This window comes from Triticum aestivum, chromosome 3B (genome assembly GCF_018294505.1).
Source record: "Triticum aestivum cultivar Chinese Spring chromosome 3B, IWGSC CS RefSeq v2.1, whole genome shotgun sequence".
NCBI classification, from domain to species: domain Eukaryota; kingdom Viridiplantae; phylum Streptophyta; class Magnoliopsida; order Poales; family Poaceae; genus Triticum; species Triticum aestivum.
This window is the reverse complement of record NC_057801.1, coordinates 720187963-720210707: the sequence shown is the minus strand read 5'-3', so window position 1 is coordinate 720210707 and position 22745 is coordinate 720187963. Positions and strand designations below refer to the sequence as shown.

Genomic DNA, 22745 nt, shown 5'->3' with positions numbered 1-22745 from the left:
TACAACCCCGGGCCAATGCTCCTCATGAGTGTTGGTCCAAAACAGAGTCGTGTACGGCTTCCCCTCGCGAAACTCGGGTCTCAATTGTTGTACGCTATGCTCATCCGATCATGGCCTGATTTTGAGATACGCGCGGCTCCAATCAGGGTGTCGACATGTCAGGAGGTTTTGCTGGTTTTGTTTTACCATTGTCGAAAGTTGGTACACCCATGTAAGGTTTACACTTTCGAAAGACATGCCCGCGGTTATGTGGCAGATGGGTGTTTCTAATATCCGGTTGTAGAGAACTTGACACCAGATCCGAATTAAAATACACCAACCGCGTGTGTAATCGTGACTGTCTCATTTCAAGTGAGTCGAGAAGAGAACACGGTGAGGTTATGTTCGAACGTAAGTAGTTCAAGATCACTTCTTAATCATTACTAGTTTGCGACTGTTTGCGTAGCTTCTCATCTTATTCTGGTATTCGTAAGTTAGCCACCGTACAATGCTTAGTGCTGCTGCAGCCTCACCACATATCCATTCCATACCCATTAAGCTTTGCTAGTCTTTGTTGAAATAGAGATCGACAGAGAACAATCGAGAGAGTTGTAAAGTGAATCTCAAGTAGTCTTTATTGATGGTGTTGAATCCTTTATATACAACATGTACACACGTCTCCAAAGGAGACGACGGTTCCAAGAGGTGTGACGGTTCCCACATCGTGCGATTACATGCACGGGGAGAGAGGGGATTATCCACTAATTAATGATGAGTTAATTACTCTTAACACTCCCCCTAATCACCGCTTGACTGCATTAAGATCTATTATCTTGATTAGATTCTCCTCCCAAAATCCTGTGGAAAAACTATAAGGAGATAGTGTTTGATATGATGCCAAAACTCCTTCAGACCCAGTGGGAAAAATAAGGAGAAAATGAGGCAACATATAATGGTTATTGTCTCTTTTAACTCAATATGAGAAAATCCATAGAGTTTAGAGAACAATAAATATGATGCATATACTTTCCTTATATGGCATATGGTCATGTATTGATATTACCTCATTAAAAACCTTTATAAGAACCTGTAAAGTAAACTCATGAAGGGAAAAGGGTATAATATGATGCATTAAACAGGAACAATTCAGGAAGATACTCCCCCTGATTCTTGCAAAATTCGAAGCCGTCACATACCAATTCTGTGAAAACTTGGTAGAGACTTCATGAATAAATCAGTCATATGATTTAACTTGCAAGATATGCAATATAGCGATATTGCTTATTACGTAACTTGTTTGCATCCGGGCAACACAAGACAGATTATCGTTGAGATAATGGTTGGCGAATGTAGCCGCGAGGTCTATTTTGAAGACTCTTCACGAGAGGGCTACCACACCTAGTAGGAACACTAAGCTTGTCTACGATCTGACATACTGGCGATCTGATCGATGTATCCAACGATATCGGTGTTCACATTTCTGTGAAACTGAAAAACCAGGACAAGATGTTTGATGCATTGGAGATATCTAAAGATATTCTTGAGTATCAACCAATTGTGTTTGGTGGATCCAATGGCATTATGGAACGTTGAGTCCCAATATCTCATTTTCATCATCTCTTAGTCTAAATAGATCTTTCTCTAGGTCTAGAGAATGAACTACCATGAGAGTTATGGATAGATAAGATTTGTCCACAATGAATTTCTCCAATATATCATGGATATAGACAACATAGTATACCATAATGTATGAATGAAGGTGCTCAATTTGTAGTAATGAGCGATACTTTGGTTTACCAAAATCCTTCATTTTAAACTCCGTCATTTAGATGATTACATGTGTCGTCATTGTAGACACACAAACATGGATAATCATCATTGTAGGAGTAATCCTTGTGTATAAGGATCTCACTACGTTAGTTGTACCATATGTACTGACAATAATAAGTCGTACGGTGACTTACTGATTTTACACAATGTATGTCGATTCAGAATTGAGATTCCATCGGGAACCATCTATGTTTGAATGTAGTGATCCACATGTATATGTAATCACTACATCTATCAACTGCACAGATAGATGATTTTGTACTTCCAATGATATAAGTTATCGGGAAGAGATTCCACCTCTGGAGAATAGTTGGGTATCTGCGTGAACCCTTGTGCTACAATACTTGCTCTATGTTTCACCACCTCATTGTTCTGAATTTCGTTTCAAGAAGAAAACTGGTGTAGGTATTGCTTATGACTACCTTCCCATTATTGAGCAAGATCATTTCTACCTAGATTATACCCTTTGCATGAGTTCAGTCCGAGTGTTGTTCACACTTTTCCATGGCCATGGTCTTTGGATTTGAATCATTTGAAAGGTTTTTGCAATCTAGTTGAGAAATGCATATCGACAATTGTAGACTTCCGGTTATATGATTCTCCAGAATCTATATATCAATATAGACTTGATGAAAATATCGTTACCCATGACGACTGCTCGCGATTTCTCAATGCGACTGAGTCGGGTATTCCGATGTCCCAGTCATTGTGTGCACTATGACCTGGGTTGGTGGAGGTTTCCCGTCCACTAGGTGTATACTACCCATTAGGTGTCTGTCAACATGAAGTTGACTTGCATTTACTGATTCACAGGCCTTGATATCCTTACTTGCGAGAAGCTGAATCCTGATGTACTTCTGCGATTACGTCTCCCCCTGTTGCTTTGAATGGGGAGTGGAGTGGATTTTGCTGGTACCTCCACTCTTTCAGGCATACTTTTGTAGGATTGTAGGATTGTGTGACACCTTTATAGTCAGTAAATGAATCTGGCAGGTTATTTGCAATGTGTTGCAAATCTTCTGAACGCATAGTTTAGATCTTTGAGTACGTGGATTTGAGGCAGAAATGTGTTGAACACTCCACTAATTTCCTGGCATTCTTTATGGTACTTGAAATCTCCCCCTAATGCCTGGAAATGTTCCTCATTGAATCAACATACTGGCCTTGAATAACTCCCATGTGAGCGGCTTGAGGTATTGACGTTAATATAAGTATTCCTCACATAGATCCCAACTATATGTTGATGGGGCAATGATGTATGTTGGGGTGGTGATACCGGTATGCAACCGAAATACCGCATATGGGAAATACTTGGTAGATTTCTACTTATCAAAGATAGAGGGGAATAATAGTATGCAGTTTGGTCATGGGTGTGTAAAATTGCATGGCTTCAACGTAAAGTTGGTAAGTTGCAATTCCGAAGTAAAGATAATGCAATGAGCTTAATTCTTTGGATATAGGATTCTACCAAACCATTTCGAGTCTAGACATTAGGACAAATTGCTAAACTTCAATCCGAGGGCCATAGAGAAAAGCACTCAAGGAGATTTTGCAATGCTATCCATACGATTTTCTTGAAACCAATATCAGGATAATAAGCCAATGACTTCGTGTGAATAAAGCACACTTGAGACCATCATGTAGATTGTCTTTGGAAAACCATGGATACCTAAATAGTCTAGTCAATGGTTGGGAAGAGCCACTTACCTCGACTTGATGCATTCAAGGAGTCTGAGTGGTTCAACATACACTTTAAGGTGTACGAGCCTTAAAATTTGCCTCCCTGTGTCACATGTAGTGCACATGAATCCAAATATTGTTAGAATTTAGCATCATAATAATCATAAACTTCTGGAATTGATGATAGTTTTGGTTTCAACCCAATGTCAATGATGACCAAAGCAGGAATGCCAAGTTTCTTAAGCAAAAGACACAGGAAAACTATCTCGTACGCAACATGTGTTACGGGTTTTGTAGTATGTGTAGTGCAATGCCGATGATACATAGATAATGTGCTTGCCATATCTGTTGCATATGGTAAAGAGAAGTTATTTCTCTTTGTTGTCATCATAAGTTTCGCTATGGAAACTATTTTGACGGATACCTCCATAGTTTAGTAGGGTACAATTAAACCTGGGAAGCAATAAAGCATCTCGATGTTACTCGAGTACCCACAGGGATAGTAAATATGACTCGAGTTGAGCCAACAAAATACCTCATCACGTCTAGCGATTTTAAAATATCTCCTTCCTCTCAATGAGAGTGGAAACATTGGACTTCCCTGAGTATAGAGCTTGTGGTGCATATGTCCACAAGGCACATATCTTTTTCATCGGATTGACTCTCGTAGAAAGCTATATATAGACATGAAGATTCTCAATATGAAAATCACTGTCAGATATATAGAATACATACAAATGTATTTGTATTAAAGTGTTGATACAATATATTATGATATACAATATATGATGACAACAATACTTATGTTGTTGTTACAACACCGTAAATGGACATTAATTATATGAACCAGTCAGGCGATTGAAAGACTATTCATAGTCTCCAAACATGTCGGTTGAGGCATATTCAACCATCACATTCTCTATGCCCATAGGGTCCTGTCACAGCTGGTGATGTCGGATTGAAGGTTGAAGTAAGATTCAAACCTTTGCCCTTGAGGTTCATTGTATCCCAGGAATTGCTGATACAGAATAACCAGATGCTGATATCTGAATCTAATGCCTTATGATATATAAGACACCATTTTTTCCGTTAGCGGTGTGATCCTAACCAGAGGTGAATCCAGGTTGCACATTATCTCACGAGACACAAGAGCGATCATGATGTCCATGGCCCAGATAGGGCAGTGGTGGCCATTGAGGGCGAATGTCTCAAACTCTATAGCCATATGTTACTTCTATGGGTAAACCAGAGATAATTAATTTACAACCAGTAAATTAAAGACCATCATGGTTGATGTTGTAATGAACTTAGCAAAATCAATGGGTATTTCAAGAAGTTATCTTGAAACCATTAATGTGAATCTCAAATTGCTAAATATGACACCTTGAAGATAATCTTCAAAATGGAGTAGATCTCGCAACACTAGAGAGTATAATCTCATGAAATTAGTAGATACTCACTCGTAAGCCTTATGACATGACTTAGTAAAATGTGTGAGAGAGCACTTTGTAAAGCAATTATAATGTCAAAATGACAAAATATAGGCTTTAACAATAGTCACTGATAATCTGCAAAGGCAGTAGATCTATATGACTACCTTGTGATCTCAATACATCAATTTGAAGAAATCTTCCCCTAATAATAAAGCAAATAGTGCTTCTGGTCGTCCGTCATTAAAACTACCCATAGAGTTTTAAAGTATTACCCACCAATGCCACCGGTAAGTGAGAAAAACGTTTGGTTTCTTATATTTTGTTTCGTCTGCGGTGGCTAATAGATCAATAGGAAGATATCCCCTCATACACAATAACCATGCACGCAGCGCACTGGTTGGTGCCTTGACCTACCATGCTGGAGGTCGTGGGTTCGATCCATACCCCTTTCCTTTTTCTTTAAATAAAAGGTCAAATACTTTTTGAAATTTTTATATCTTTGAAACCCTAACTCCAAATCTAACATGTCATATATGAAAATTCATCAGAAAAATGTGTAGATTCCAAATATGCCTTCATCATTAATTTTTAAAAATATGTTCAGGGTGCAAACTTAAATAATACATTCTCTATATGATGAGATGTTTTAGAAATGCCTATTACATATGTCCTTATAGATTGGTTGTTTTTGGTGGAGCTATCCGACATGATTGCGACCAAATTAAGTCTTGAACTAAATTATGGTTGTAACCAAATTAAGTCCTGAACTGAATTATGGTTGCAAACACACACATATTTTTATATATGCAAACACATATATGACAAAAATAATGCTCTTATGCACATGCTACCATTGAATAGTAAAATGTACTTTGCTGTTTTCATTCTAATGCAATATCTTTTGGGCATCACCAAGAAACAACATCAAATGCATAAGCATATACTGACAACTAGGTAGATATTTTGTGTTGTATAATGAATTCTAAACACTTTGAGTACACTTCAAAAATCATCAACATTTATGTTTTTTTTCACAACACCAATTATCAAGTTGCTTGTTGCATGGCATCATGAAATATTTCAAGGGATTTGTTGTGTCGTCAACTGTGTGTATGAGGGGTAAATTGTTTTTCTCCCGTTGCAACGCACGGGCATGTTTGCTAGTCACTTTGAATTTTGCATTCTTATTTGCAAGAAATTAAAAATCTCAATTGCAAATAGACGTATTAATCTCGACATGTAGCTAACTGATGCGTCTCCAATGTATCTATAATTTTTTATTGTTCCATGCAATTATATTACCCGTTTTGGATGTTTATGGGCTTTACTTTACACTTTTATATCATTTTTGGGACTAACCTACTAACCGGATGCCCAACCCGTATTGTTGTTTTTTGCCTATTTCAGTGTTTCGAAGAAAAGGATATCAAACGGAGTCCAAACGGAATGAAACCTTCGGGAGCGTGATAACGAACGTGATCTAGAGGACTTGGAGTGCAAGTCAAGAAGCAATCAAGGAGGCCACGAGGGTGGAGGGCGCCCCCCTACTGGACACACCCCCCTATCTTGTGGGCCCCTCAGGCATCCACCGACCTACTTATTTCTCCTATATATACCCACGTACGCCGAGAACATCAGAAGCGACCAAGAAAACCTAATTCCACCGCCGTAGCCTTCTGTATCTGCGAGATCCCATCTTGGAGCCTTCGTCAGCGCTCCATCGGAGGGGTAATCAACCATGGAGGGCTTCTACATCAACACCATAGCCTCTCTGATGAGTTGTGAGTAGTTTACCACAGACCTTCGGGTCCATAGTTATTAGCTAGATGGCTTCTTCTCTCTCTTTGAATCTCAATACCATGTTCTCCTCGATCTTCTTAGAGATCTATTCGATGTAACTCTTTTTGCGGTGTGTTTGTCGAGATCCGATGAATTGTGGGTTTATGATCAAGTTTATCTATGAGAAATATTTGAATCTCCTCTGAATTCTTTTATGTGTGATTAAGTTATCTTTGCAAGTCTTTTCGAATTATCAGTTTGGTTTGGCCTACTAGATTGATATTTCTTGCAATGGGAGAAGTGCTTAGCTTTGGGTTCAATCTTGCGGTGTCCTTTTCCAGTGACAGCAGGGGCAGCAAGGCACGTATTGTATTGTTGCCATCGAGGATAAAAAGATGGGGTTTATATCATATTGCATGAGTTTACCCCTCTACATCATGTCATCTTTCTTAATGCGTTACTCTGTTCTTTATGAACTTAATACTCTAGATGCATGCTGGATAGCGGTCGATGTGTGGAGTAATAGTAGTAAATGCAGGCAGGAGTCGGTCTACTTGTCACGGACGTGATGCATATATACATGATCATGCCTAGATAATCTCATAATTATTCGCTTTTCTATCAATTGCTCGACAGTAATTTGTTCACCCACCGTAATACTTATGCTATCTTGAGAGAAGCTACTAGTGAAACCTATGGCCCCCTGGTCTATCTTTTATCATATAAGCTTTCAATCTACTTTTATTTGCATCTTTACTTTTCCAATCTATATCATAAAAATACCAGAAATATATTAATCTTATCATATTATCTCTATCAGATCTCACTTTCGCAGGTGGCCGTGAAGGGATTAACAACCCCTTTATTACATTCGTTGCGAGTTCTTGTTTGTTTGTGTAGGTGCGTGGGACTTTTGAGGAGCCTCCTACTGGATTAACAACCCCTTTATTGCATTCGTTGCGAGTTCTTGTTTGTTTGTGTAGGTGCGTGGGACTTTTGAGGAGCCTCCTACTGGATTGATACCTTGGTTCTCAAAAACTGAGGGAAATACTTACGCTACTATTGTTGCATCACCCTTTCATCTTCAAGGAAAACCAACGCAAGCTCAAGACGTAGCACTAACATGGAGATACATACATTCCGGAATACATCATACTCAACAAAAATACACTACTATTGTAATGAATAGTAATGATGTTGCAAACTTGATGTTCAAGTGAAAAACTTGAATTGTATCGACCTCAAATTAAATGAGATGATCTTGTATCAAGTTGCAAGATAATTTAGCAAAGTGAATTAATATTTTGCGAAAAAAATTAATCTCAATCGCAAATGAGATTGTTTTGCGAGAAAAGAAAATTCTCAATCGCAAACTAGTACCGTAGAGGTACTGAAATTATCTTTGCAAGAGATGAAAAATCTCAATTGCAAATGAACGTAATTAATCTCAATACGTGATAAACGTGGAAATATATTACATCAACTTAAGATCTAGAATCCCTCGGTACTAAAAAAAAACGGTACTAAAATATATGTACTGATTTTAGGAGGCGTCTAGTGGGCGGCCGACTGCCCGCTAGCGTGATGGAGCGGCTAGCCAAAAAGGTAACTTTCTGTCCCCCCTTGACCCCAAGAAGAAAAGTTCCTTCCGGCCCGTGTCCCACACTCCCAACCAATAGAAAATCTTCCCCATCGCTATCAGGCTCCCAACCACAACCTCCCCACACCTCCCACGCACACCTCACCCACACTTCCTCCCCCCTTGGGTCACCCTTCTTCTCCACGAAAGAAGGGGATCCCAGGCCTGGATCCAAACCCTATAGAGCTGCCATGGCAGAGCACAACTAGGTGAAAAAGCTTCAGTTCTAAGAAGAGGGAGTTCAGAGCCATACAAGGCAGCACCATTAGGTAACTTCCCTCTGGCCTCTTCACTTTCCCTCTGGATCTAGCACAAATCTTCTTCATAGTAGGAGGAAGAAGGAACATGAAGCGACAAAATACAATTGAATCTGATCTCTGTATAATAAAACACTTTCCTGTGCAACTAAACATGGATCCAAGCCAACTATTGCCTGGATGCGTGCAAATAAACAAAAGAGAGTAGTTGCAGATGCAAAAATAGACATGATGTAGTTCCTATGAAAAAAACATATATTTATGCAACTAAACATGAATCCAAGCCAACTTTTGCCTGGATGTGTGCAACTAAAGACAATATCATCTAAATCTTCTTTGTACTTCCAATAGCACCGTATAAGAAGTATAGCATCAAATTATGTGCAGAATCTACATCAACTCCTTGACCAAAATAAACCTGGACAAGATTAAAACACAATTTGTGAGAAAAACACTGAACCAATCCCTGTTTTGTATGTGTGCAACTATTTAGTACAAACTGGCCAACTACTGAATAATGGTTTGCAGGCGTTTTTTCCTTTGATCTTTCCACACAATTGTATATGTGACTTCGTAGCTGAGAATTGTGTGCACAAAGCTACAACAGCTCCTCCACCCCCATAACCTGTAAAACCTGCACATGATGCAAAAATGAAGCCTTAGAGAAAATGAACCAGATCTGGGGCGTATCTGCGCAACTTAACCAACACAAGTGCATCTGACAACACCCCCAGATCCATCTACTTGTGGGGATTGAATTTCAGTAGTTGGCATCTTCAACTCATATAAAAGTTGAAGATGCCAACTCAGGTGGCATTGTTGTGCAACTATTTAAAAAAATTGGGGATGTCAATTCCTGATTTGTTCTTATGCAACTAAAATAGTTGAGGATAACTCATGTGATATTGTTGTGGGACTATTTAAAATGATGAGACCACCAACTCCCAATTGGTTCTGGTGCAACTATGAAAGTTGAGGATGCCAATTCATATGATATTGTTGTGGGATTATTTAAAAAGCTGAGACTGCCAACTCCCAAATGGTTCTGGTGCAACTATGGAAGTTGGGGATGCCAACTCGTATGCTATTGTTGTGCAAATATTTGAAAAGTTAAGGATACCAACTCTTAATTGATTCCTGTGCAACTATAAAGTTCATGATGCCAACACCTAGCTGGTTCTTGTGCAACTGGGTAAAAAAATCATATCCCAGGTTACTTTGTGTAGAAAAAAAGAAAATAAAAATGCCTAATACCATTTCATGTTACCTCAACACCTGCTGCACATGATGTGCCAGCTCCATATACAACTCCCACCTACTAGGTCACCTTCCATTTCCACCATTTCACAATGCGGAATCGGACAGCAACCTAAAAGGATGCATGGAAAAAATTACTTGTGTGTGTATGCAAAAAAGGAAAATGCACCCACACTGCTTGCTCGATACTTACCTCATCATCCTCTGCCTCCCCATAGATATCAGCACAGCGCGACTGCCGCTCGGCGGGCTGTTTGGAGTTCCGCCGAGAAGAACGGTTTGTAGACCCCTGCATAAAACAAACAAAACACAAAACATGGTCGGAAAACCCAACAAATAGTTATTATAATTGCAAAACAAAACTGCTAGAAGGATAACTGAAAAACGATGAAAAACCAAACATGACTCCTTGTAGCATCTCCTTCTACAACCATATTTGGTCTATGAACAAAAAGTGATTGAACAAATTAGTCGCAACAACCAAATGTATAAAAGAAAAAAATGAGCAAAAACAATTGATATCAAAGAGTGCCATGAGGTAAGAAACTCATGTTGATTTCTTAAAGCACACCTACCAAACAAAAATTTGTACAACTTGATGCACTGTATGGCCAACTGGACACACATTAGTGTGCAACCAAAAAATTCAGCATACACACTGCCCGGAGATGATTATGACAAACTAAACTAGCCGTCAACCGTGCAACTAGATAGCCCTCCCTGTGCAACTGCATAATTAAGTGTGGCAAAGACAACTAGGATATGAATTGCTTAGATCTGCAAACTCTTGACACATACCCTTGGCAATAGGGCACACATGAGTGTGCAACCAAAAAACCACACACACTGTTTCAACATGGTTTACACAGTATATCCATCTAAATATCATCGATCGTGCAACCGGTTAGCCCTCAGTGTGCAACTTCATAAATTGGCTAGCCAACTAAGATATGTATATGTGCGATCCAACTATATTTGTGTGCATGTGCAACTATTACAACAAACTAGCCAACTGGTTAATTATATGCATGCAACTTAAGAGAAAACAGAGAAACCACACAGATGCATTTTGAGGGTTGAGCAAAAGCATGGAAACTATCCTCTCAATACTCTTATGCACTTCTTTCCTTCTATTCCAATTCAAATCGTAGCAAAAATAATCACAAAAATGCCAGGCTGGGCACACTACACCGGAATCCCTCGCAGATTGGTCGACCCAGGCAAGTCAAAGTAATCTGACCTTCTTTATGCTATACTACTTGCTCGAACTATGCTTCTTTTTTTAACTGCCGTCTACAGAATACTTCAATCAACATCTTGAAGACGCGGGGGGAAGAAGACGTCGGGGCGACGATGATGAACCCCATCCGGAGGCGCGTTCGGAAGGAGCAGTTCCACCACCGGATTAGACAAACTCTAATGCCATCAAATGCCCTCGGGCAGACATCTAGATCAGAGAAATAAAGGTGAGGGAGGATCAGATCTAGGCACAAAATGGGGCGCTCCAATGAGGATCCTGGTGACGGTCGGGTACATGATCCTGTTGTTGTAAAGGAACAAGACCAAATCCGGCGACGGCTGCTCAAACGTTGTTCCCCTGGGAACGAGATAACCTCCCAAGCAAGAAGATTGCAATCAAATTACCCAACTGGATGGGCCATGGTGCAAATTCGGCCAGGGAGCAGATCCAAGTGTAGCTCCTCGTACCATCGCGGCGCCATCCCAGGCGCCGCGGCCCAGATGGGGTCCGAGATGGGGGTCAGGAAGTGCTGCTTGGGGATGGTGGCTGCAAAGGCGGGGGAGGCGGTGAGCATGTGGGCGGCGAGGCGGGGGCCAGGGGAGGGAGAGGGGGAGGACGGTGGGAGGGGAGTAGAGGGCGCGGGCGTCAAGGGCGGCGAGCGACCACCTCCATGGCGTGGCAGCGAACTGAGGTGGGGATGAAGACGTGGGTGGATAGCGGCAACCTCAGCAGACAAAGTGTGCGGCGGTTCGGGCAAAATTCGTGTGGCCAGCGTGCGGCCGCTCGCAAGCATTAGATAGTGCGTGCGCACTTTCTAGTATTTAGGCTGATTTTAACAGGAATAAATCACTGGTAGGAGTGTGTTGGAACAGTAATAATCTACTGCTGTGTAGCAAATAAAGCAACGCCTGCCGGTTGCCTAAATTTCCACCGCATGCACATGGCTACACAAGCGAGGAAGTGTAGTCAATCGAAAAGATAAGGAGAGAGAAAGGGAAAGAAATCCCCAGCAACTCGATCCGCAATCCTCACAAGACTGAAACAGGCAGAGAATCCCACGGCTGGCCGACCGGCCGCATCATTAGAGAGCGAAGAGGCTCTTGTCGTCGGGGCCAAGGGCACGGCCGCACCGAGCCCTAAGGCCGATGCATCGCATGGGAGGGAGCTACGCACCGCATCCATCGCCATTGACAGCCACGCCGGGGACGGAGGCGTGCTCCGAGCGGCGCAGCGGTGAAGAAGTCGAGACCGGCCGGTAACCAAGTCCCGACGCGGTGGGGGCAGAGGCACAGCCTGGCACGGGCAGCGGCCGGCGGCACAACGCGGGCGGGCGGGGCCAGCCACTGCCTGGTGCGGGCGGGCGCGGCCACGGCGTGAGCATAGCACGGTGCAATGCCGGTCGTGGGGCGCGGCGCAACAGGGACAAAGCCGCTGGAGCCGGCTTGATCCAGCGGGGACTGAAGCTAGGCGATGCCACTTGCCATGAATGCCTTCGTCCGTCCAGTGTCAAGGCAAGATTATGTTCTTGGTAAAGCAATTTTCTGTAGCCATGAAGAAAATTGGAAAAGTAGCACCTTGTTCCTCTGTAGCAATTAGATGAAGTTGGTACGCCAATTTGCGTGGTGCTTGACTTGAGTCTCCGATTCTCTTCTTCGTGATCCCTCTGTACTCTGTCTTGCCGTGAACAGGGCGTTCGCCGATGCGGAACGGGGCGCTGTGCCGTGAACAGGTCGTGGCCATGTACGGCGCGAGGCTGCCGCTTGGAAGTGCTTCCGCCGGGCCGAGAGCCACTGCGGTAGCGGGCGTCACCACGGCGAACCAAGGGCTATAGCCGTCGAACTTGCAGGCGATGCAATAGCCAGGAACCGTCACGTCGATGGAATTGCCCCGCTAGGAGCATGCTGATAACGTGTTGAAATAGAGATCGACAGAGAACAATCCAGAGAGTTGTAAAGTGAATCTCAAGTAGTCTTTATTGATAGTGTTGGATCCTTTATATACAACACTAGATCGCTTGATGGCGCGCGTTGCCGCGCCCGTCCATTTATCCAGTAAAATATAGAAATTTGTGTGCTATTTTATAAAATGAAGAAGCATAAAATTAAATTTGCATAAACTAACTAACATATTAGGGATTAACAAAAAAGTAATGTTGTAACAAATATAATGTAATTTTGCGCCTCTTGTTTGGTTTCATCTACACAACACATTCAATATGGATCAGTATATGGAAAAACAATTAGCTTGTATTGCTAATGATTAGCAGAGCGTGTGTGAAATCTGAAATGATTCAAGAGCCATCTGACAATTTATAGCCAAGCTCACTTGAAAATACTTACATAATTCTTATATAGTACGAAATACCAAAGGTAGCACGACCATGAAAATTATTGGCTTGCATTACATCAGCAAACATGTTATTCAACACAAAAATATGCATACGCTTGAATGAAAATGACAGAGAATCGATAAATGTTCATATGGATGATCTAAATAGTTCTGGTTGAATAAAATTTTCCTATTCCATAAATAATATCAAGCGTGGATGAGTCAACCGAAGAGATTATTCTAACATAGATGACGATATAGATCTAGTTAGACAAGAAGAAAAACTGCCCATGATATCATCGATGCTGCAGATAAATATAGGAAGATATCTCCTTAAATGCACCCTCTCTTCGCAGAGGTTACTGGGACGATCCCTGTCCATGCACGCTTTCTGCAGATTAGCCTGGTCAGATGACAATGTAATTATTCTCTGATCTTCTTTACTTTATTTTTCCACAGTAGGAGACTCACGAATCTGCACAAAAATGCTGTATTTTGCTTTAGTGACAACTTCCAAAAAATTGCATAGAGTATGTCATAGCGGACGATTAGTTAATTAGCATCATTCTCGCTTCAAACAAGCACAACAATAAAATTAGGGATATCGATCTCTATTTATCCTTCATTTAAATGCATGATGAACCAGGCAACCTGCTCAAGGTGTCAAACGTATCGTGCCTAATTAATATAACACCTTATATGTTCTCACAAACCAGGATGCCAACTCAAGGTCACAAAACGGAAGAACGTCACCCAAGTTGCCATCACTTCTAATCCGACACTGGTTATTCTCACAACCAAGTAAGCATCGAGAGAGATCTACATGGAGTATTTTTTGTGGAGACAAAATTCACAAACATGATCTGAATGACTAACAATAGTTTGGACAGGATTGAGAAAAAAATCATAGGGCATGATGAACGGATAGGTTATTAGTAATACCCATAATACCATCTACATTTTTGGATTGAACAAAGTAATACATGTGCAGAATGCAAAATAGTACATGTAAGTAATCACAAATATCATGATATTACTTAAACAAGTGCACACTGTAATGATATTAAACCTGCAACCAGCAAAAGAATGTGCGAATTTCTTAATAGGGTCTATGGAAGAACAATGAAACAGAGTATGCTAGTTACAAAACCATACCTTTATTAGGTCATCCAGACTTATAATTTTACTTCAGGTTTGCTATTGGAGGACCCAAAAGGAATCACACAAAAGTGCTTATGTCATATAGAAAGTGTTTACCTAGATACATAATTACTGTATGTGACCTTCGAGAAGGTGCGTATTCGGCCGAATTAATACAGTAGCTTTCCAAATTAATTCTTACTGTATCGAGAAAAAATGAGTACTTTTTATCAATCATTTGTACTGGAACTACTATAAAGAATATTGTTCATGGATGGATCCCTTCATTTGAGGTTCTTGGGAAAAAAATGAATTCAAGAAATCAGTGTAGCTTTGTTGTACTTATACCTCGCCCAGCAGTTAGAAGTGGACCTCTCTTTTTTCTTGCCTGTGTGTTCATTGTTGCATATATGCAATAATTCGTCTGGTATTGCTAGAAAAATTCCATAACCAATTAGCATAAGAGCATATCAGGAAGAGGAGGATGACTTTCCCAGCGAAAAGAAGGAGCAAACCTATGGGAACAACTGGGTTGCCTTGCAGCTGCTCCATTTGCCCACGCCGCATGCACAAGACTGCTCGTTGCTGCCTCTCTGAATTGGAGGGATACCTTCCTCACTTGTTTTTGCATCAATTTCGCCCCGGCGCTGGAGGTGCAGAAGGAGGGCATCTATGTCCTGAATTTGCAGCAGGGTTGATTATGGAGGAGCAATCTAGTGAAGAACAATGGCTGCTGGGGCTGCTCTTGCTATATGAAAAGGGGGTGACACTAGTGCGATGTGACAAAGCATATATAGCCGAGCGAATTGAAGGAGGTGTACACAACAAAATTGTAACTGACCTGCACCATTAGCCGCCGGCGAGATAATAGCCTGTACAATAGGGTTTCATTACTCCCGCTTGAATGACGGCGGATGAACTCCATTACGACGAGGCGTCGATATACATCCCCAGATCTGTTGGATGCCCTTGAAGACAGATCGAGGCGTCGGTATGCATCCCCGCTAGACCGGATTCCCTTGAAGATACATCGCCCGCCTGTACTTGACCGATCAATCCCTAGGTCGCACACATGGCGCGCGTCAGGGTGGATCGATTCGTCCTCTCCTTTCTCTGATTCTGTCGATCGGAAGAGTTTTTTTTCTCGGGAGGGTCAACCAAATCGGGGACTGGATGGATTGGACGCGGTCGCTCCTCTCTGTATACCTCGCAACCACAGCAGTGGACCTCCATTAGCGCTCGATTGGGCTGGCGGCTGGCGAATGGCCCATTGCATCAGAGGCCTTCGTTTCGGCCTCTGGAGCAGCAGCCCAAAGGACAGCTGGGCCAGATTAGAAACAATGCGAGACAGACAAGTTTTCAGACAATATTTGATGGTCAGGAACGTCCAGATCGCGAAAACGGACGGCCGAAAACGCAAATCACTGTGAGGGCAGAGATTAGGTGCGGTTATACTGTCCTTAATGTACAAACGAAACGTCTCCAAAGGAGACGACAATTCCAAGAGGTGTGACGGTTCCCACATCATGCGATTACATGCACGGGGAGAGCGGGGATTATCCCCAATGATGAGTTAATTATCTTAACAGTCTTGATACCCATGGTAATGGGATTGCCGAGTCCTCGTGGTTCACAGATTACTACAAGAACACCTGCAGGTACAGGTAATGCGATGATCTAACGCGAGTGTGATGCTTGCTTGTTTGGAGTTCTTCTCCTGCTTCTTCTTCGATTAAGGGATATAGGTTCCAGGTCAGGAGCCTGGGATTAGCAGGGTGGATGTCGCTCTTCTTTTTCGTTTGATTTCATCTGTAGTCGGATCCTGCTCTTCTGTATGATGGTTGCTATGTATTTGATGTATTGTTGTATGAATGTTGTAACTTGTGGAGGGTGTAAGCCTTTACCTCGTACTCCCATCTATTCAGTACATGGCATGTTGTAATGATATTCACGTTGCTATGTGCTCGAAGTGCAGTTGTGCCTTGATCATAAATTCATCACGTGATTGGGAATCACATCTTGGTCGCTACAAGTTGGCATGAGAGCCTAGCGACCTTAGGAGCCCCCTTGATTGATCGAACCGTTGTCGTTGTTGAGTCTAGAAAAAAACTATTTTGAGTCTAGCTATATATATATTGGAGAGTAGGATTTCTTTTTACTCCTCATCCCCTTGTCGCTCCGGTGAGGACTCGTGATGTAGATGTTTTGACTTCACTCTCCTCTTTTGCACTCAATTTTTTTAGGATCACGCGGGTATTGTTGGAATTGTTGCGATATCGATGTGACGGGAATCCTGTCTTGGTGCCTCCCGTTTGTATGGATTGGACCCGGAGAGTTGAGCTCCAAGGTGCTTCCATCATAGTTGTTATCATCCCAGATCCGGAATACCAGAGGATGTCGACATCGAAACGCTCCCATACTTTTCATCGTGGCAAACAGTGTCGTGACTTATCCCCAGTATTGGAGAAGATAGCACGGATGATCTTCCATGAATAGTATCATTGTGTGTTCGAAGGTCTGAGGTACACGAGTTTCCGAAATTTCTTGGTTATGTGTTGAACGCATTCGGAACATTGGAGCGTAGAATTCTGCTAGGAGTTGTGTGATGATTTTTGCTCCGTGTAGCCGTGGGACCAGATTGCATAACCAAGAAGTTTCAGGAGTTCTCAGGTGGGACTTCAAGTTGTTACCTAGGTTTATCCTTCCAACAAATGCATGAGGGGTTATGTATTTGTTCGGGATTATTCTGCAAGCCAAATCTTGGTTTTGTTTTGTTGTGGTATTCGAGTTGCTTCAGAGTCAAGTGTTGATTCCATACCTTTTCCTAAGCGGTGTTCTCATATTTTGATGTGAATGCTAATCCTTTCGATCATCCAGGTTGTCATGTTAATTCTTTTCCATCCGGCGTGCTTCTCTTCAGGCTAATCCAATCATTTCAACATTCACAAGATGAATTCTCAGTTTTCTCAACAACGTTCATTTCATCCGTCCCAAGTTGCCTTTGTTTTCCCACCGTCCCACCCTTTTCCTCATGGAGCCAGAATCCGTAATAAAGTATCCATTTTATTCATGTTAGGTTTTTTCATTCTTTTCCATCAATGTTCTTACCCGGTGATTCTCATGAAGTTGCTAAGGAAGTTTCTAGTTTATCATTATTTGTTCTTTTTTTCTTCTCCGGTGAACTAAATATAATCTTTCGGTGGTGATCATATCCCGTTCCTCGTTTCAAATGCTTTATCATGCTGGTGTACCTCTTGATCATTCTCATCTCTCTATGTATTTGCTCCGGATCTCAGAAGATTCGCGTTTCCATTCTTAATCCGTTCAAGCTATTTCGAGGTTAACATCTCATTCAAGCCACTTAATTCAACCGGTGCAATCTCTCTTTTAAAAATCACTTCAACGGTGTATCTTTGAGTGGGCCCTAACCCACAGGTCTTTTTCCAGGATCTTACCTGACTCTTCTAATATTTTTTTCCAGAGTTATTCTCAAATTCTTCTAAAAGTTTGACATAAGAATGGATCTCCATCAGTCTTATGCCTTATCCAAGACCACTTTTAAATTATCTTCATCTTTGGCTCAACTTTTTTATCTTTTCATTCATCCAGAGTGTCTCAACAATTTGGTGGTGTTCCTCCTCGTCATTCTCAGCTTTGAAGACCGAAGAAGAGTTACTCTTAAATCTTGTCCATTCTCTTGAAGATTCATGGTTCTAGCTTTATGCCATCCTCTCATAATTGTTTTCAATTGTGAGAACTCTTTCCACCCATCCGGAGCAATTCAGGAGTCTTTTCAGTTTGATTCTCCGGAGCCCATCATCTCAGAATTATTCATTCTCAGCTTTCAGCTCTTGTTCTCTAAATCTTACCGGTGCATCGTTCAGGTATTCTCTAGTCAGCTTGTCATCTCTTCATTCTCTTGTATCTTAATTCTCTCGAGTATCTTTGTTCATTTCTAATTCTTACCGGCAATTCGTTCTCTTTCTTCATCGTTTTCAAATTCTTACTATGGTTTGTTTAAGACTCCTCTTCGATTGGTATCGTATCAATTCATTTGTTCTCTCATAATCCTTCCGGTGATTTTTTCAAAATTCATCTTCCTTTGTTATCATATTAATTCATTTGTTCCTTCCAAGTCCTACCCTCGATTCGTTAAAGACCTTCCCAAGTTTGCGCTATATCTCTCCTCAATCGTTTTCAACGAGAATAAGTCGGTACACCAAACCCATTACTTATCATCAACTTAAGTTGATGGAGGGTAAGCATAAATTAATTCTTATTCTTATTGCATCGAAGACTTTAATCCCTTCCTTCGGAGTTTGTTCATTAGGAATAAATTCTCGGTTTCAAGTGATTCATCTTTTCTTCCAGATTTCCAAGCTCTCCCAATTTTCTCATCGCGAAGATCCATCTAAATCATTGCAAGGCTTCAATCTTATTCTTTTCATTATTCACTTTTTTCTCACCATCCTTTATTACCAGAGTTCTTCACGGAGGCTCATCATGGTGGTTCGTTAAGGATTCAATTCATTCTTCAAGCGTTCGTCAAGATTCTTCTTGGAGGAGCTCAAGTATTCTTCGTCTTGCATTCCACAGTGCAATTCTTTCTACCTTAGCGTTTGAAGTGGTGTTATGCCATTCTTGACAATTTCCCTTCGTGTTTCATGATTCACAACTTGTCAGGAATGAGATATTGTAAAACCATCATTTTCTCTTCTTTCATGAGTTGTTTCAACCCATGATAATTTATTTGTTGGAGTTAGCTTGGTATAGATTTCACCTAAAGCCTTCCCTAAGGAATGTTGCTATTTGTGGTGCTTATCAATGATCCAAGTTATCTCTTTATCATCTTGGTGGAAGAAGTTTTCCATCTCTTTGTTGATCTCAAGCAAGCAATTGTTCCCGTTAGTGGCAGAATCTCACCTCTAGTTTTGAGATATTTTCATAAGCCCATGATGAGTATATCATTTGATTGTTGATTCTTCAACAACTCCGTTCAATCCTTCTTTTAAGGATGCTCTCTCAAAATTATTTGAGGTAGAACATGTTGTTTTCTCTCCATTCTTTTCATTCCATTCTTTCATTTCTTTTGGAGGCATTGTGATGTTGCTCTCCTAGATCCATCATCTTGTTTTGTCAAGATCATGTTCTTTTCATCTTGTCAAGTCTTGCCTCTCTTTTCAACCGAAGTGTTGCCTAAATTCTTCCTTTCTCATCTCGTTTTAACCGGAGTGGTTTCAAAGTCTATCTTGTCCCTTAAGCTCTTGGTTCTCGTCATACTCATTGTTACTCTTGTCCAACAGACTGTTTGCAATCTCATTCATCTCTTTTGTATTATTTCTTTCAAGTTGTTCAACCTCTCGAGGTTCGTGGTTTCACTCGTTTGTCAAAGAAGCAACTTAGTATTACCTCTCCTCTTCCTCTTCCATTTGTCATCCCTAGATCTCGGGGCGAGATCTCTTGTAAGTGGAGAAGAGTTATAACGACCCAAGATCGACACTCCAGATGCCTTCATGTATTCTGAGTTTTGTCATGTGATTTATTTGTTTGTTGCATTCATCATTGCATCATTTGCATTGCATCATGTCATCATGCAACCCTTTTTAAAACTGAACTAAATAAATCATGTGGATCCTCGGTCCATTTAAATTGAGGGATATTCACATGGTGATTTCTCTTTATAACATATCCTCCCAATATTAGGGAGCTATAATAAATATTCCATTAATTTCAATTCACCATAACACAATTGCAATTTAACTCTCATGCCTATTCTATTTCAAGTTTGTTCCCCAAACTTTGCCAACAATTCTTTATCTCTTTTATCGAGGCTCCTCTAAATTATCAAAAAAATTGGACTCTTCTAAAACCTTGACCTAGTTCAAACCATTCGAATTAAATTCAAATGAGTTTGAATTTAATTCTTGCAATCATGTCCATTTCTATTTTCTGGGATCAAGCCCATTTTCGCGAGTATGCAAAAATGACCCTCCTGCCCAAGCACCACCCCTAACCTCGCTTTCTTTTCTTTATTATCTCTCTTTTTTTATTTAGAAGAGAAGGGAGAGAGTACAACCCAGTAGGCCATCTAGGCCATCCACAGCCCAACTCATCCATGGCCTAAGGCCAACTCCAACGCGCGACCCCAAACGGACGTCCGTTTTGTTCAGATTCTGTCCGTTGGGGTAGGGCGATGGGGTCATGTCTGGGCCTGTCCTGGGATGCGGTGGCCGTGCGCCCAGCCCGCGGCCGCATCCTTTTACCCCATCCTGTCCGCATCCATTTTCAAACAACAACGTTTCAGATACCAGCGACCGGCCTAGTTCACGCCAGCGGCCCTAGTTCACGCCCGACAACAAAGTCAGCGGCCTACACGTCCTCGCCGGCAACACAGCCAGCGGCCAGCAACACAGCCGGCCTCCAAAATGAATAGTTTTGTTCGCCGGCAACACAGCCAGTGGCGGACAACACAGTCAGCCTTCAAAATGAATCAGGTTCTCACCGGCACACAACCAGCGGCCCAGCGGGCGGCACCATGCCAGCCTTGAAAAAAGAACGGCCACGGCCAGTCGGACGACCTAGTTCAGGCCGCCGGCGTCGAACATCTCCTTCTGCCTGGCCTTGAACCAGCTCCTCGTCTTATCGCTCATCTTGGTCAAGTCCACGCTCATGATTGCAAGGGAGACCTCCTTTGCTTTGGTTGCAGCATTGGTGGCCTCGATGTCGAGCTGCCTCTGCCTAGCCTTGACGTTCTCGGCCTCGATGTCGAGCTACGTTTGCCTCACCGCCTCCTCCATGTTGATCTTCCATCTCTTGGCCGCCTCCTCCATCTCAAGCTTCTGCCTTTGAAGCTCTAGGTACTTCATTTGCTCATCCTTGCTTTCCCGCTTCTTCTCATCCCTCACATCCTTTTGAGACATCATGCCATGCAACGTCTCATGCAAGGACATGGATGATGCATCATGTATGTCGTCCACCTTGGAGTTGGTCTTGCGCCTCGGCCTCTTCAACGCCTCGCCATCTCCACCTCCAGTGAACTTGGCCGTCTTCTTGCCTCTCTTCCTTTGAAGCTCATGGTATTGATCCTTGAACATAGGACAATTGTTGATGACCGTCCAACAATGTGTAAGAGTGAATGGCTTGTCATTGTGTCGGGCCTTGAATGCTTCCAAAGATTGAAATGCCTACACCACAAGATCAACAAGAATTGGACATGCAAACATGTCCAAGGCCGAAGTCACTTGGCCGTAGCAAGGAAAGGACTAGGATGAGGAGAGCATACCATGTCCCCAATGCCGAGACCACTCACAGGCTGTGCTTCAACGCTCTCAAATGCGGCGCAATATTTGTTGCACTCTTGTTGGATGAACAAGCACCTCTTTTGAATCGAGGTGATGCCACGGTTGCTTGTGATTTGGTAGGGCTCAAACATCTTCCTTTCGTTGAAAGTTTTGTGGACTCTCGTCCAAAAAACTAGGCCCTTTTGTTGTGCGCCCATCCTCGGATCTTGGATAATCTCCATCCAGCATTGGCAAATCAACTTGACCTCATCTTGTGTATATGAACCTGTGCGAATGCTCTTCCTCCTCTTTTGTGCTTCCAATCTTTGGGTGAGCTCGTCGATGAACAATGGCTCACCACTAATATCCATGTCATTGCCTTCTTCTTCATCACCATCACCTTTGAGATAGATGTCATCGTCCTCATGCCACGAGTCACCATGGTTGTAATCAGCACGGTCGTCAGCCTCTTCATCGGAAGTGAACTGGCCGCGGCCATCCCAACTTTGGGTCTCCTCGGGGTCGTAGACATGGACATGCCCGCCCTCGTAGATCACTTCCTCCATGAACTGGTTGTAGTAGGGGTCGTCGACCGGTGGCGTTGGTGTTGGCATTCCGTCGAACAAGACGCGGGGGGACGACATGGTGCCCGTAAATGGCAGCCGTGCTTGCTTTCTTTGCATCTCGATGGACGGCCGGCCGCCGCTGCTGGACACAGGGGTGACGTTGAGGTCGATGACGACCGCCGTGCGCGGGGTGGACGATGGGATCACGCTCACGTCTGGCGGCCCCGAGAAACGGGTCTATCCGTCGTGCCTTGGCGGGAGGAAGCCGCGCGACATTGGCGTGGTCCTTAACGTCGGCGACTGGCAGTGCGAAGGCCGGGCAACCGACGACCCTGTG

General features: G+C 42.4%; 1 long non-coding RNA gene across 3 annotated transcripts; it reads right to left on the bottom strand.

Moving 5' to 3' along the window:
- Positions 1-13563: 13563 nt before the first annotated feature.
- LOC123071990 (uncharacterized) lies at positions 13564-15747 on the bottom strand. Of its 3 annotated transcripts, none has more exons than XR_006434715.1 (4): positions 15404-15747; positions 15078-15239; positions 14911-14995; positions 13564-13910 (listed from the first exon to the last, which is right to left on the bottom strand). It is a non-coding gene; the product is annotated as an uncharacterized lncRNA (long non-coding RNA). The 3 variants fall into 3 exon arrangements; XR_006434716.1 differs by having other exon boundaries at positions 13564-13897; XR_006434714.1 differs by having other exon boundaries at positions 13564-14995.
- Between the last annotated feature and the right edge of the window lie 6998 nt (positions 15748-22745).